The following is a 17,362-nucleotide window of genomic DNA, read 5'->3' on the forward strand; positions in this document are numbered from 1 at the left end:
CAGATCTGCCATGGTGTTTTGTACTCCTGGAATGTGTTGAAGATTTTTAGCTCATCTCCATATCTGCCGTGCTAACAGAGAGCTGCAGAGAGAGTGTTCCCCGTTGTTGGTTTATGTAGTACATGACTGTCATATTGTCTGTGCGGACTAAGACAGCTTTGCCTGATACTTGTTTTTGGAATGCTTTTAGGGCTAGGAAAACAGCTAGTAACGCCAAGTGGTTGATGTGGAGTAACTTTTGTTGCGGTGTCCACCTGCCTTGCATGGTGTGATGCAGTAGGTGAGCTCCCCAGTCTGAGAGCGATGCGCCCGCTGTCAGGATTATCTGAGGAACTGGCTCTAGGAACGGTCGGCCCTTTGAAAGGTTTTTGGTGCTCCACTATTGCAGAGAGCGATGAGTCACACTGTCTACAAACACTAGGTCTGTTAATTGACCACGAGCCTGGTTCCATTGGCGCGCTAGGCACTCTTGTAGTGGACGCATTTAGAGTTGCATGAGGTACTATAAATATACAAGATGCCATCATTCCTGAGATGCATGAACACTCGAGCTGGATGAGAGTGTTGCAGTTTGAATTTTGTTAGGAGAGTTTGTACACTTGTTATCCTGTTCGGAGAGGGATATGCTAGTGTTAGTTGGGTGTTAATTGTAGCGCCGAGATATTGTTGTATGTGTGAAGGTTGAAGATGTGACTTGGAGTGATTTACTGTGAATCCCAAGTCGTGAAGCAGTTGAATAGTAGCGGGAGTGTGTTGTACACACTGGCTGTATGAGCTGGCTTTAATGAGCCAATCGTCTAGGTATGGGAAGACGTGAATCTGTTGTCTTCTTAAGTGTGCTGCTACTACTGCTAGGCATTTGGTAAACACCCTTGGCGCTGTTGTGACTCCGAATGGGAGCACTTTGAACTGGTAGTGCTGCCCATCCAGCACAAATCAGATATTTTCTGTGCGCTGTGTGGATGGGAATGTGGAAGTAGGCGTCCTTGAGATCTAGAGTGACAAGGAAGTCATTTTGTAACAGGAGTGGAAGGACTTGTTGGAGTGTGACCATATGAAAATGATCAGACTATGTAAATGTTTAGAGGTCTGAGGTCTAAATCCGTCCTTTGGGATTAGAAAATATAGGGAGTATACTCCTTTGTTTTGCTGATGCTTTGGGACTATTTCTATTGCATTTTTCTCCAGGAGGGATATTACTTCCTGTCTGAGCAGTGTTAAATGTTCTTGTGACATTGGACGCTACTTGGGTGGTATGTTTGGGGGGGGTGGATGTTGGCTCTAGACAGTAACCGGATTGAATTATTTGAAGCACCCACCTGTCTGATGTGATGTTTTCCCAGGCTGGTAGGTATTGTTGTAGTCTTCCCCTGACAGGAGTGGAATGGGACGGGGGAAGGGAAGGGGAGTCATTGGGCAGGGGTAGAGGCAGAGCGGAAGTTGTTGTTTTTACCTCTGCCTTTGTTATTGTTACCCCTGTAACCTCCCCTTTGGTAGCCCTTACTATATATGGATTGTGTAGGGGCTTTGTATGAGGTAGAAGGTGTGTCTGAGGAGTATCCCCTGGTGGCGCCTCGATAAGATGAGCAGCAAAATGAACGTCTGGGAGCCTGCGACTGCAGGGCTCCCATAGATTTGGCTGTATCTGTATCCTTTTTTTCATTTTTTCAAGTGATACATCTACATTGGGTCCGAATAAGTGTTGCTCATGGAAGGGTTGATTAGGTATAGCACTTTGGACTTCAGGTTTAAACCCAGATATGCATAGCAAGGCATATCTACGTAATAAAACACTGGTGTTAACTGCCGTGGAGGCGTTGTCCGCTGCATCAAGTGCACACCGAATAGAGGTGTTTGTAATATTTTTCTCTTCTTGCATACGTTTATTTGCTCTATCTTTGTATTTATCAGGGAGGTGTCGCATTAGTGATTCTAATTCGTCCTAAAGTGCCCGGTCATATCTGGCCAATAATGCTTGTGTATTGGCAATACGCCACATGTTTGCTGCTTGAGACGTAGTTCTTTTCCCTGATGCGTCAAGTAGCTTAGACTCTTTATCTGGTGGGGCAGCTTCACCTGATGTTTGTGAGTTTTCTCTCTTGCGTGCGTTGGAAACTACAAGTGAGTCTAGTGGTACTGGACCTTTAATATATGCTGGGTCTGAAGGGGCAGCTTCATACTTTCTCTCTATTCGAGGGTTAATGACCCGAGTTCTAACTGGGTCCTTGAAGACTTCAGGAGCATGCTTAATCACTCCTTTAAGCCTTGGTAAAATGGATGAGGACCTTTGTGCATTATCAAAGGTATCCATTAGAAAGTCTTCATCTACAGGGTCTGAATGCATATCTACTCCATGATATTGCACAGCTCTGTGTATAAACTGATTAAAACCCATAGTGTCTTCTGGTGGGGAGTACATTACTAAAAGCAACTCTAGGTGGATAGTCCTCTGCATTAAAATCGGATATGTGCTAGCTAAGGAGCTTCCTTCCCTAAAAGCTGGGCTGAAACAAAAACCCAATTGGCCTCTCTGGCCACCTCTCAGCCCCTAGTAAATGGTACCCAGGGCATGGTGACCAAGAAGACCCCTAAGGGCTGCAGCACTTATTGTGCCACCCTTAGGGGCCATGTACCCTGACACCCACACACTGCCTTTGCAGGCTGAGTGTCTAAGTACAGAACTAAACAGAGTCGACATGGCACCCATCACTGGGTGCCATGCCCACAGTCCCACTGCCCTGGCATACATCAGTCACCGCTCTAGCTGGGGGCCCCATGCCAATGGTGTGGGCACAGGTGCATGAGCCCTTACCCCTACAGTACCCAGGGCCATTCCTGGGCACTGTAAGTGCAGTGCTGCCATTTAAGAGTATATGGTGCTGGGAGGTCGTCATTACTAACTCCACAGCACCATGATGGCGTCACTGAAGACTGAGAAGTTTGGTATCAAACTGCTCAGCACATTACACCCGCACTGATGTCAGTGTGAGGTTTAATGTAAAATGCACAAGCGGGCATCTTAGAGATGCCCCCTGGAACCTAACCTACAATCCACTTCTGGACTGAGAGGCTGCCTAGGCTGCTATACAGCAGACATGTTGCTGGAGCCCTGAGTGGAGAGCCCCCCGCTCTCCTAGGCCTGCAACAATGCACATCCTGGGCGAGGTGCTAGGTCTTCTCCCCCAGGACGGGCAGGGGGAAGCTTCAAAGGCCTACCGCCTCTGTGAGCTTCTCCAGACCATTTGCTGTACAAAGCAACTGGCCCCCACCAGTTCTGACCCCACTCTGGCGGGAAGACTGGCGGGAAACCCTACGTCAGGAAGGGGGGGGGGGGTTCCAGCCTGGGCCAACCCCATCCCTCAGGTGGGAGAGGAGAGGTGAAGCACGACCCGGGTTCCGGCCATCTTGATGAAGGGGAGCCCTGCCCAATCACAGTTAGGTTCCTGCCCCCAATCCCACAGATCCCTGCCCTTGTCCTACCTGTAACACCCCTAACTCCAGTATTTCGGGGCTCCCTGAACCTTCCTTCCTCAGATCCCATTTTGAAAAACAAGAAGGAGAACAAGAAGAAAGACGACCTGCCGTGCAGCTGCTGACAAAAGGACGACAACAACTGACTTGGCCCTAGCCCAACCGGCCTGTTCCTTGAAGCGGCTCCTGCTTAACCCCAGCGTCTTCTGCGGGCAGCAACCTCGAGAACCCCGGAGGACCAGCCTGCCTTGACCCTCTTAGAGATTGGGACTCCCATGAGCAGAGGCTCTGCTCCAACAGCAACACCCCTGGTGCAAGCCAGGAACCGCAAATCCAGCCCACTCTGCACCTGCCGAGCCCAGCCCGTGCCCGAGTGAACCAAGACCACGAGGACGTCCCCCCCGGCAACTGGGACCCTAAGTCCAGTGCCCAAAGACCCTCCTCGACAAACTAGACAACGCCTGCAGCCTCAGAACCAGAGACCCCCCCAACTGCGACCAGCCGTGGGTAAGATTTCTCAACACCAAAAGACACTCCCTGCAGCTCCCTGTGCCTTCCTTTGGGATACCTACCTCTTATCCAAAATCCCAACTTACCTCTCGAAATGGCGGTCGCACCTGAAGAATCACCGTCCCAGAGTCTACAGCCTATGTTCCCTTTTTACCTTTTCCACTGAATAACATTGGGCGCCCGACGGCTCAAAAGCACCCTGCACCCAGCAGCCCGAGTGCCACTGGAAGTGCAACTACTACCCTACTCTACTTCCCCACTTGCCCTGAGTAAGTGACCAGGAGCTCAGCTTCCACAGCCGCGTGGCCTGCTTGCTTGCAGCCACTAATCGAAGGCCCCCTCACCTCCATTGGATAACATTGGGCCTAACTACCTCTGCACCCGGCTGCCCCAGTGCCGCTGAGGGTGTACCAAATGTACCTACCTGACCCTGGGGGACCCCTGAGTCTATGCCCAGAACCTTAACTCCACCAGTCGAGTACTCACCTGGAAACCAATAGCTCACTTTCCTGCCATAGGATAACATTGACTGGTTTGACTCGAAAAATTTGAAGTTTTGAAACTCTAAAATATTCCTCTAAAATCAGTCGAATACCGAATTCTGAAGTACTCACCTGTGACCAGGAGAGAAGCCAGAACTGTACCTTGTAGCTCAGTACTGAACCGCAAAAGTACTCCTAACCGGGTTTACTAGTAACCTGCATTTTCTCCATAGGAATCCATAGTCTGCCTTCTATGAAATTTCTTCAAAATGTCTACTCTTGATAACTTGAAATAGTCCTTAAAAATCGTACCCACTACTGAAACGTAATTACTTACCTGTCTTAAGTAGAGACCCCAGTGCTTGACCTGGGAGCCCAGTACTGGATTACAAAAGTAACGAGAACATACTTTACCTGTAACCTGAATTTTCTCCCATTGGATAACATTTCTAGATTTTCACTGAAAAGTTTTTAAGTGTGAACTTTTAAAATACCTTTTTATTCTTTAAAAATCATTGCAATAACTAAAACGTTTTTACTAAACTGTTTTCAGCTTAGACCCCAGGACTGAATCTAGGATACAGTCCTGGAGTTACAAAAGTAATCGATAAAGTAATCGGCTGCATTTATGTAGAAAAACCCATTGAGCTCAATGTTAGATTGTGTTTAGAATTGGGTTGCCTACTGCCACCCTTGTACCTGTTGTGTTTACAAAGTTATTTCCTTTCTGCAAAGTAATTACTTGAGATCACTCATAATTGAGAAAAGTATATTTTTTGATACCTGTTGGTTTAAAAAATAAAACAACTATATATTTTGATATAAAAACAATTGGCCTGGAGTTCAGTCCTTGAGTGTGTGTGAAACCTTTTGCTGACTGAGTGTGTACAACAAATGCTTTACACTGTCCTCTGGTACTACCTTACTGCTCGACCAAGCTACCTCTATTGAGAGTAAGGTCAGCCCTGACTTTAACATCGGTTATACCTCTGGGGTTGGTGGGCTCTATACACACTGTACCTTACTGTGGTCCAGTATATATAGAGCCACTTTCTCACACTCACCTTGGTTGCAGTTATATGCAGTCACGCTGGTCACTTCCGGAGCGGAATGTAATTGGTGAAGAAGCGTGAAGAGGCCACATATCAGCAAGCAGGTGTAATGCTTTCAAGTTTCTGGATTCAGTCTGACTTATGGAAGAATATTCACAAAGTGAGAAATCTGCATCCAGATAGAGTAACTTTTGCATGTAGTACATTGGAAAAACCTTTCTTACAACTTTATTTATAAGGATACAACATCTGAAAGAAACATGGGGAGCATAAACGCAATATAGTTATAAAAGAGGACATTTATTGCTACATCACTGTTATATACACGACAGTTCTCAAAATCTACTTAAAAAAAGTTTAGGATTATTTAAAAATTCCAAATAATCCAGCCAGCTGTTTTTTTATTTTTAACACTTGTATAAAATTATTTTTAAAAAATGAAAACAATCTTGAGGCACTCTGAAACACAACAGTATGTTTTGATTGTGCTTCATTTAAATAGCAATATTCCCGCCCATCCCCTTTCATTTCAAGTCCTTTATTTTATTGTTTGCTGGGTTTATTTCGTTAGGAAAATACTGTCCAAAATGTGACAAATCACTACTTGGCAGCAGATCAAGGGAAACTACTTTTTGGGGAGACTGGGAGAAACCGGCCAAAATAGATCCACAGGGTGCACACCTCCCCATGGCTTGTAAAAATCCTTTTCCTCTCATTCCCTTTTTTTATAAAAATAAGTAGTTCAGTGGCATGATTAAATGCTACATTTCTTAAATATAGTTCAAGCCCTCTTTTATGAGGTGTCAGGGGTGATTTTTGAAAAGGAGAAAAATATTTTGTCAAATAAATTACCATTCTGATAATAGCTATTACTGGCCTGTTTCCGACTCTAACTAATCTATCAAAAACAGTTAAAATATACTTAAATAGTAAATCTGCTTGTTACACATAGTAGAAACTGTTTTTGAGAATTTAAACTGATTGATCAAGCCAAAAGAATAAGTAAGAAATATCTTTACAATTTACAGTGTTAAGAGGGACATTTAGCAAAATAAGGGCATAAGACAGTCAGAAGCTTTTGCGGGCCACTGCACAAAGATGAATGTACATTTGTGTGCAACGCAATAAAGAAGAGTTGGTGCAAGGGCAGCTGAGCCGAGAAAGAGGCCAGTAATGCTACAGTCATATAAGGAAAAGCAATAAATACTCATGAATGGTCCAGACAAAGAACTTTCAAAAGGGTGAGACAATGCCAATATAAATTCTCCTCCATGATAAAGAACTTCTGGAAAAAAAACACAATATATCTGCCACTTTTGAAACATGGTGCACAAGCAGATGAAAGTATCAAAAGCCCTACCTGAAGAAAAATAAATAGAAAATGTACACAATTGACATGAAAATTGCATGGAAAGCAACAACCAATAGTGCTTGCAATACAGTCTGAAGAAACTCTCGTCCAGCACGACATTCTACATCCTCCTCACCACACTCCTACTTGATCCATGTTTTTGATCTTGTATTTTAGAATGCCAATTCACTGCTTCCAGGTACATCCAGCAATGTACAAAATACAATTCGCTTGCAGTCCTCATGATGTTCAAAGTAGTGCTGCTTTGGATGTCACAAACTACAACAAAGCTCTGTGCTCTTCCATATTAGAGCAGAAGCTGCAGTAAGGGCAGTGACTGTTTGTACGGCACCACTGTTCATGAGCTCAAACAGCCATTTCAGAAGGGGTCTCTTACTATGGTTAGTGAGATACTGTAGATCACTGGATTACTCATTTTAAACATTGTCACTATGTTACGATCGCAACTTCTGGTTATGAAGTCAATTTGTAGCCATCCTGTGTCCAATGGCCTTTATGATGAACTGTTAACCCAACTCATTTGCTGGATTCCCTCAAATATGGAAAACACACAGAGAGGGTGATTGGAGAAGTACTACAAGTCCACCATTATTATCTGGTACCAAAACGTCACACATTCTCTATTCACCAAAGGCTTCCTAGCCCAGGTTCTTAATTAAAGCGACATTTTAGATAATGCTTATGGCAACAATTTGTAACCCACTAATCTATAAATGAAATTCCTACCCCTTCTAATAAAAGATAGCTGTCAGAAACTGCCATAAAAGAGATTTTGTGATCAAGCTGAAAGTCTTTTCCCTTGGGTTCCTCACCACCTGAATTCATTAGATGAACATGAAAGAATTGCATATAAAGCTTACAAATCTCAAACTACTGTATAATCAAAATACCAGTCAATAGATTTCTTACTATCTTCAGTCAAATTAACTCCAAATATGTACACTCTATTAAACTATTCACAAATTGTTCATAGTAGGCCTTGAGCAGCCTAACTTAAAAGCTGCTGAGCCAGTTCACTTTCTGATGTCTTCTCCAGCATGTAGAACTTGGCAACATTTGCCAGGCAATATGCAAGTTGAGTCAAAAGGGCACTGCAAAGATTTACTGTTTCAGGATTCTGTTGACAAATACTTTTAATGGTAACTTCAGGATTATACAGCCATGTTTTCTTTCTAAAAGATAATTCACTAGTCTCCATAATCCATAAGAACTTGACCAAATTAAAAAATAATAATAAATGACTTCAACAATTCCCAACTATACAGAGGGGGAGGGGAGTTTGTTATTCAGGATGGTGTTCTGCCCTTCATTTAGCACATCTTCCATTACTTATAAATTTTCAATATTCAGTGCAGTTTCAACCCCATTGACTTCATTCTTGCACCTTTGAAATGTTTTCTTTGGCAGTTCTGGCGAGACCATCTACAGGATATGGAGTAGGCAAACAACTTAATCTAATGAAAACCAAATGACCATAATGCAGACAAATATGCACTTCCCTGGAAGTGAAAATAAATACAAACTTAGACTGTAGAAGGCATAGTTAATGTAGAGACAGAGCAGACTAAGTTGCTTCTCTTGCCAACAGGTTTTCCCTAACAAATAGACCATTGAAAAATCAAGAACCAAACCTGGACTAAAACAAAATATGCACAAGAATTGTTTTGAATAATTATGTATTACAAAAAGTGCTACTGGATCCCAAACAAAGGTATAGACTTGGGTGTTTAAGGATCTCAATCGACCATCCATGATGGAGCACACCTGTTGTCTTGTTTCGTTACTTTCCAGCAAGGAGTTTGCTCACAAAGAATCTCCATTACAAATGAAGCAGAACATAATGTACTAGGCATAGGAAAAGCATGTTTGAATAACAATAATGCTATATCTGCCATATTTCCTCTGCAGTGTTCCAAAAAGATGTTGCAGAGCAGTTAATCGTCCCCCATTCTAGGACAAGATCAAATTTAGGTAGGTTACAATAATACCACCTATTTGGCTTCAACAACCTGTTGCCTACTCCTCTAACGCCTTTACTTGTTTGGGGAGTTAGTAATTAATGTAATTGTATGTAAAGATCTCAATTTCGATTGTGCACTTGAATGATATTTAAGTTAATATTTCCATAGAATTTTACATTTCTAAACTATACAAAATGGGGAAATCCCCATCCCATTAAAACACTGCTTAGCAGTGATAACACAACAACACATGATCTTTGCACTGGTTTTAATGCATCAACAGAGAATATTGTGAACCGTATCACATTCTTTGTTTTGGGAGTGAGGGCTCAGATGTCGATTTTTTTCAACTGGATGATTTATGGTGGGAATATATGAAGGAGGTGTCATGTAATCCAGATTAATTCAATGTGCTTAAAAGCAACTCATTTCAGGGTCTGGGGTTGTAGCAATCAACAAATTGGTTTTGGATTAGCAGAAAAACAAAAGCAATTACATGAACATGCCATTCAAGGCACATTAATTTAGGAGACGGGGCAAGGAAACAAGATTCCTGCAAAACACATATTGGAGGTTAAAATAAAGGCAATGATCCTTTTCCTACAGCATTAAAAAAGGAGCACATGCAAGTTTATTCTCAACTAGGCATTTGATGCCATTACAAATTTTGAAATACCACAAATTAGATTTGTGCTTTATAAATCGTTTTATTGGCTCTGTAGCCAGAGTGAGTAAATTCACTGTAATTCTTCCTGTGAAGAGACCAGAGAGAGCTGTAAAGGTTCATGGAATCTAGGTAACTGGTCAGATTTCTGAATCTTCATTATGTAAAATGTTACTCATGTAGAGCTGTAAATCAGTCACAGGACCATATATCTAAAAACTTCCGATTTAGGTACCCTCAAGTGACATAACCTGTATTTGTAAAGCACACATTCACCCAGGAATATCTTGGTGCTGAATAACAGATTTTTTTGTGACCCAACTCAATGGTACTCAGAAGGATGAAGGGCTGAGTGGACCCACCTGGATTTGAACCTGCAACTATGAGGCTGAACACAGCCCCCTACAGTGGGCACATTAGTCCACTTTAGCCACCAGACCCGGCTTTTCAGTCAAAGAAGGAGAATAAGTTAAAAGTTCTACAGCTATTTTTTGTGTAAACATTTACAAGTCGCTTAAAAACATATAAATGTTTGGCTTGTGAGAGGGCAATGTACAGCTGTTAACACTGGTCCAATCGGAAGCAATAACAGTGGTTATCATACAAGTAATACAGGCAGTCCAACACCTAACACCTATCTATGCTAAAGAACAATGACCAGCGGGGTCAGAACACTGGCATAGTGTGCTAGAGGAAGCACCTGAGTACATGCACACTGCTGAGTCCTCATTCAAAGACTTACCTGTGCCACACAAACCACCTTGCATGACATGCCTGTTGTTCACTCTGCACCATGTACACTTAATACACTGAAGCCCTTCCTCGCTACATGGGTCTTGAATGGAGGGTGAAAAAGATTCCTATATTCTTCCATTCACCAAACAAAGCAATAACTGGTTGATCACAATGGTTCATACTACATATTGGGAGGGGGGTGCAAACATATGTTACAACAAATGACAATTAACAATAAAGACACAAATGTAAGCCAGAGGGAAAGGCGGCAAATACAGCTGAAATAAGCAGTTTTACCCTAATCTTCAACGCCAAAACGAAGCACATTTTGGACTGCATCAGAATGAAGTTTTTGTTGGGTGACTGAAAAAGTAAATGGTTAATTAAATATTGGAAGTAGTAACTTTACACAATCCGCTCTAGGAATCCAAAATAGACCCCAGCTGACAGAAATAGCCCACACCTCCAACTCTGATGGTTAACAAAACTTAACACTATCCCTTAACAAACTTCCTCTATTCAGCTATTAAATGAGTATACCAGGTCACAAATGAAAGTCTGTTCAGAAGAATCTGAGCACAAAACCAGAGAGCAAGCTGCTGGATTTTAGATGCAGCTGAATTCCCCTTGACTAAATTCCTCTTACTACAAGAATGTCAGGGAGGTATTACCTTTGTGCATCATTACTAAACTTTAACATTAGGCGGATGTCCCCAAACTAGGTTTTTAAATAAAGGGAGCAACATGCCTTTAAGCCGCTAAACAACCAGTGTTTTAGCTACTGGTATTTGCTCGTCTCTGCTCCAGAGATAACAAGTTCACAGCTAACATTGGCCTAAAGCATAAAATTAAAAACACTAAAAAGTGTTCAACTGCCATTACTTAACTGAGTTTTGAAGTTAGCTGTAGATCTGGAGATACAGCTAGTAGAGAGGAATGTTTTTTGAGAACAGCCATACTTTCCAACTTGATCACAGTAATGGGAAAAGATTAAACTTGGTTTTGTAAATTTCGCAACTTCCCACTGCCAGGACTGTGAACATATTTCCTTCCCTCAATGGATAAAAAGCTAAACTTACACCATCTCATATCCTGTGATAAGTCGGCAACACATATTTGGAAATGTATTCACCTCATGAAATTATTTTTTTGTAAGCACAGTTTATGATCATACGTTAATGCAAACCAACCCAAAATCGGTCACATCTGCAAAGCCCAACTGGATATCTGTGTACCCCAATACTTCGGAAACAGTCCCACAAAGTAGAGTGAAAGTTGGATATATATATATATATATATATATATATATATATATATATATATATATATATATATATATACACATACACACATTCACACACATTCACATACATACAGTGCTTCTTCTTGCAGCTAAGATGTAAGATGTAAGGGTTTTGAGAGGGTGGGTGGGAGGTTGGCTTGATGTGGGCTTGGAGAAATCAAGAACCAGTGCATACCAAATAAGAGTAATCTAGAAAGTTGTCCCCTCTTTACATACACCAAAATTCAGGATTTCAATAGCCATGCCATAATGGATTCCTTTGAGCCACACAATCTTGACCAAGCCAGTAAGGTGAATGAAAAGCAGATAGGACAAGTTATTATAGAAAGTGATCCCACTAGGTGATATGCAATGGAACTGGGTAATGCGGAAATAGTCCACTATCTCCCCTTCACAAGGGAGCTCAAGCACCACTATTCAAATCAGCCAATGAAGTCCATCTTTCCACGTAACCCTCAAGATCCAGAAAGATTGATGCAGAAGAAGTCCGGAGTCCAAAGAAAATCCCACCACTGAGGTTTTGATCAAGCAAACGGTGGTATGCAGTTTAATTAGTTTCCGTTGGGATACACAAAGTCTGTTGAAACTCTGACTGGTGAACGAAGGAGCTGCTTTATAAATGGTGTTGGAATCCGTAATGAACATCAGCTTGCGTGGCAAGGACTCAGTTTCTTCAACCAGTATGTCGGCTTTTTTCAAATGTGTCTTTGTTCTGTTTCTTGGGTCTTGTCACTTTCCTAAATTTTTGATCCCGGTTGTGTGTGTGTTTTTGCTCTAATCTTTGTTCTGAGTTTCTTTCTCTTATATACAGTGTCAACTCCTCACATCCATCGATTTCCAGAATTTCTTTCATGTGATTAATTTAGAAGAGAAACCTTCAACAACTCTATACTGAAGGAATACATTTGACACCATTAAGACCCCCATGCACAACCAATTTGTTTTTTTAAAGGATTTTACCATTAAATTGGTTCAAAGTTTTGGACCACTGAGCAGATGGAGCGGTCAGGATGCCAAATGCATACAACATTTTCTACTCCCTTCCCCCAATTCTGTAGTGACCAACACAAAGTGAGATGAAGTTGGCACAAGAGACAAACAGAAAATGCATGCTGAGAATTCACGCTTCGATGTTTCTCAGAGCAGTTGCCGAGCCTGGTCTCTCGCTTGTCCAGTCTTGAGTGTACTTTTTCTTTTTTTTGTTTTGATACAAACTTTAATATTTGAGTTGATCCTAAAAGATGCAACACTTTAACTAGGACATCAGCAGCAGAAAAAAAGCAACTGGGCACAAGAATTTTTATACAAAAGAAATTTGTTTGCTTACAAAACATATGCAAAAAAAAAAACCTATAAAACAAAAACAAAAAGACATTTTCTATCTTTGTTCTACATAAAAAATCTTTTTACTCGTTCTTTTTTGTTTGTTTAAAAAAGAAAATTAAGCTTAGGCACATTTTGCTGCTGGCTGTTGCAAACTAACCAGTGCAATCCGATGCTCCCCTTTTGACTTTTACTGAGTGATATGTACGAACTGTTCCATATTTTATACTTAAGGCAATCGTTCTTTTTTTGTTTGACAAAAAGTGTTTATAGTCTTGTGGTATGCCAAACAAGGTCAGGCCACACCACTTGTGTCAGTATTAGCAGTACTAAAAGTCTGTTCTGTGCGATGATTGGAGTCCAGAAGACGACTTCTTACCGATCCCGCAAAACTCAGCCACACAAGCCCTGAAATTAAATGACAAACAAATCAGGATTTATAGGCTGGAATGAATGATTCAACTTGCAATGCACATTGTAAAGAAGAACATTTCATCATATATCATTTTGAAATTATTCTACCCATAACCTATTTTTGTAATGTAAACAGACAACCCATTCAGGAGGAAAAAAAACAGTCACTTACCATAATAATGGCTTTGCAGCTCGAACCTAGGTTTACGTACCGTGCATAATTCTTCCAGAAATGTGATGGTCAGTGAAAACGTAAGTGTAAGGTACTTGAGGGAAGATTTGTGCATGGGCTCAAGGGCAATTGCATAAGCTCTTCAAGAACTAAATTTAAATTCCACTGTAGAACAGGAATTATATGTGAATGGATATCTGTGTCAACTCAAGTCCATCTGATGACTGGAATAGCATAGAAAGGTTTCACGTGCATTCCCCTAATGTATGATGTGATCGCTGACAAGTTGGCCCTTAAGAAGGCAAGTGAACTTGGTGTGTAAGATATCTATTAATGTCTCATATCTCACGAGTTGATGGAGACTGTGTTGGCACAAAAAGGCGTACTTCTTCCATTTCAAGGCACAACAATTTCTAGTAGATGGCTTATGTGCTTCCCTTTTTATATTACGGTTCTTCGCTGGTAATAGTACTGAATTCTGCTCTTGCAGTCGTCACTCAGTTAACGGTAGATCTGTAGGATTTTGGCGGGAAACGTTCTGTGAATTAGGGGAGAAAACCATGCTGCCCACAGTCTCATGGGACAACCAACAAAAGTTCTGTTGGATGCTCTGCATTTTAACCAGTGGTATCTGGGCAAACACTGTCACCAAAAGGTCTGTACCAGCTTATCGACACTGCATTCTCTTGTGACTAGGGATGGTAGTGCATGGATGTGACAAAATGGTATGCTGTGTTTGCTACAGTTGAGAACAGGCCTATTTGTGCATTCACAATACAGTGAGAGGGGCCCCACAAAACCACTTTTGAAATATTTTTAAAACAAAATGATGACTGTGTGCCCTCATCCCCAGGTGATACACTTTTCGCATCACTAGTATTGCTGTAAGCCTAGAATAGGTAATCCTTGCAATCAAAACATTTGCCAATGGGACAACCCCCGGCCCTGATGGCTTCCCATTTTTGTGTTTTAAACTTATGTTTTTGCATGCCCATGATTGCTTCCATTTAACGTGTTGAATTGTGGGATTTGCAGTCCAAAATCTGTAGTTTTTCCCTCTCATTGCTGATGACTTTGTTTTGCCTCCAAATTTCTCCTTTGCTCTGTGCTAAGACCTGTATGTTAATACAGTGCACCCCCAGTCATCATTTTGTGTTCACAAGCCAGTGAAACCAGCCCCCCTGCCTCCCACCCCAGCAACAGGGATATTCTACATCAGAGGGTGCTTCTGTGAGCTATTTAAACTGTGTACTGGGAACTGTGCACTTCGTTTTTTGGCCAGTAGAGGGAGTAAAGTTTTATTCAAACAGTATTGTTAGATTTCAAGTTAGTGAGGCCTTCACCTGCAGAAGTCCAAAGTGTGGATTGAGTCTGTGTCTCCTAGGAGATTCTGAACCGGAAAAGCAGCTCCCCAGCCCCCAAGGCCCCACCCACCAGGCCAGCAGACCCAGGGCTGGGGATTGGCTATTCAACTACCAGGCAGCTCTGAGCCGTCCTCTCACACTAGCCCAGGCCCCTTAAGGCCTTGCTGGGTGCACCCAAAATCATTCTCCTCCATCTTGTGAGTTGCAGCCTCCCTGTGCCCCAGATTGCAGTGAGCAGAGTCCAGGAAGTGGTAAGGAGACAAGCTAGAGCTGTCTCTTCCCCCCCAAAAAAAAAAAAAACGATTTTCCCTTTCCGTGATTTCTGTCTTTGCGTGTGGTCGTTACAGTTTAAAAAATTGTAGTTTTTACCTGCCTGTGATTGGATATCTATCCACCGCCCTCACTCTATCCACCGCCCTCACTCTATCCACCGCCCTCACTCTATCCACCGCCCTCACTCTATCCACCGCCCTCACTCTATCCACCGCCCTCACTCTATCCACCACCCTCACTCTATCCACCACCCTCACTCTATCCACCACCCTCACTCTATCCACCACCCTCACTCTATCCACCACCCTCACTCTATCCACCACCCTCACTCTATGCATTTTTAATACAACCATTCCGATTTTGAGAGGAGCAAACATCTCAATGCCCATTAGATTCCCCATGTTAGACTAATGTTCTGATTTATTACCTTTGCCTCAAATTGTAAAGCGCTCGGATATCCTTCGGGATCAAGTTCGCGCTATATAAAACTTTATAAATAAATTAATACATCTTCAATTGTAGAAAAACTATCTAAAAACATGAATATTAGACAGTTTAAATCTCAAAAATTGGAAAGGGCTTCGGAACAGACTATCACATGTGTCATTAAATGCATTAATCTGTAAAGGTATAAAGACTGAACCGTATACAAATCATCCGCGTTGTCAAAATAGGATTCAGTACTATACAGATTTAATGACAACACAAAGTGTTGACGCGTTTCGGTGGATTAAACATGTAACCACTTCCTCAGTACAAAAAACTACTTTTTCTCTCCTCTACTATATTTAATCGTCAATCTGTTCTGAATTCAATCAAGCATCTGTTTACATCAGGCGTGTCAAGATGTGAGCCTATGCTGTTTTTTCCGAGCTGAGCCAAGTGTGTCCAAAGAAGCCGGTCAGTGCCAACCATAGTCCGCAGGAAGAGGTGGCCCAACAAGAAAACAAGTTACTTACCTGTAACTTTGGTTCCCCAGTATTGGTAACTTTCATAGATTCCCATGCTTTTGTATCATTCCCCGTCGTCGGAATGGGAGTCTCGGTAACAAAAATAACATGGCAGTAGGTACAAAAGAGAAAGAAAAAGGCCTAGGCCTCATTCCCGTCTCTTTTTGTGAAAGACCAAACTAAGCATCAGCCAATCAGAAGAGCCTCACCCCATAGAACCCTCCTGAAGGAACCTCAGAGCCTCAGATTTTCGTAGCCGTTGTGTAACAGTAACCACATCTGCTGAAGGCTGAGCTTTCCTCGGGGAGGAGGGTGGGGGCATGGGAATCTATGAAAGTTACCAATACTGGGGAACCAAAGTTACAGGTAAGTAACTTGTTTTCTTGCCCCAGTATTGAAACTTTCATAGATTCCCATGCTTTTGTATCAGAGTAGCTAGCAGTAAGCAATAAATATATATAAATATCTCAGTATGCATACTTTCATAAGAGAATTAGTAAATACACATTGCAATAGCCATCATTACTCACATTAGATACAAAATGTGCAGAAAAGGAAGGAGGGATAGTAAGGAAAGCTCACCAATCAGTGGAAGAGGTTCCTCAGGACTGCCTGGCCCACAGCCGTGTCCTCCTTCGTCAAGGATTCCAAGCAGTGATGCTTCGTAAAGGTGTGCACGCTGCTCCAAGTCGCAGCCCTGCAAATGTCTCGGATGTGCACTCCCGCAAAGACAGCAGTCGATGAAGCCACGGATCTTGTGGAAAGTGCTCTAATCCTGCTGGTCAGCGGCTTACCCGCTGTCGAATGGCAATAGAGGATGGCACTGGAAATCCATCTCGCAATACTTTGTTTCGAAAGTGGGAGGCCCTTGCGAGGATCACCAAAAGCAATGAATAATTGTGAAGATTTACGAAATTCCTTGGTGCAATCCAAATAAAATTTCAAGTACCGTTGTACATCCAGAGAATGCAGTGACCTCTCCGCTGGTGTGGAAGGGGGAGGAAAGAAAGATTTAAGAATCACTGGTTCATTCAGATGAAAGTCCGAAGGCACCTTAGGTATAAACCTCGGATTAGTCCTTAAGATTACCGAATTCCTCTTGAACTGTAGAAACGATTCCTGTATAGTGAGAGCCCGCAACTCCCCAATGCGTCCCGCTGATGTGAGGGCAAGAAGGAGCCAATTTCCATGAAAGAAACTTAATGTTTGCAGTCCGATGTATTGGTTCAAAGGGGTCCTTCATGAGCTGGGTGAGAACCAAATTTAGCTGAAAAGTAGGAGGCGGAGGCCTCCTATTGGGGATAGACTCGGAACAA

General features: G+C 42.3%; 1 protein-coding gene across 8 annotated transcripts in view; it reads right to left on the minus strand.

Moving 5' to 3' along the window:
• Nucleotides 1-12,487: 12,487 nt before the first annotated feature.
• TCF3 (transcription factor 3) overlaps nt 12,488-17,362 on the minus strand; it is a 784,206-nt gene continuing 779,331 nt past the window's right edge. For all 8 annotated transcript variants that reach the window (XM_086947156.1, XM_086947154.1, XM_086947159.1 and 5 more), the window contains one exon: nt 12,488-13,281. The gene's annotated coding sequence lies outside the window, so the exon portion shown is untranslated. The remainder of the gene's footprint in view (nt 13,282-17,362) is intronic.

The sequence above is a fragment of the Lissotriton vulgaris genome, chromosome 12 (genome assembly GCF_964263255.1).
Source record: "Lissotriton vulgaris chromosome 12, aLisVul1.2, whole genome shotgun sequence".
NCBI classification, from domain to species: Eukaryota; Metazoa; Chordata; class Amphibia; order Caudata; family Salamandridae; genus Lissotriton; species Lissotriton vulgaris.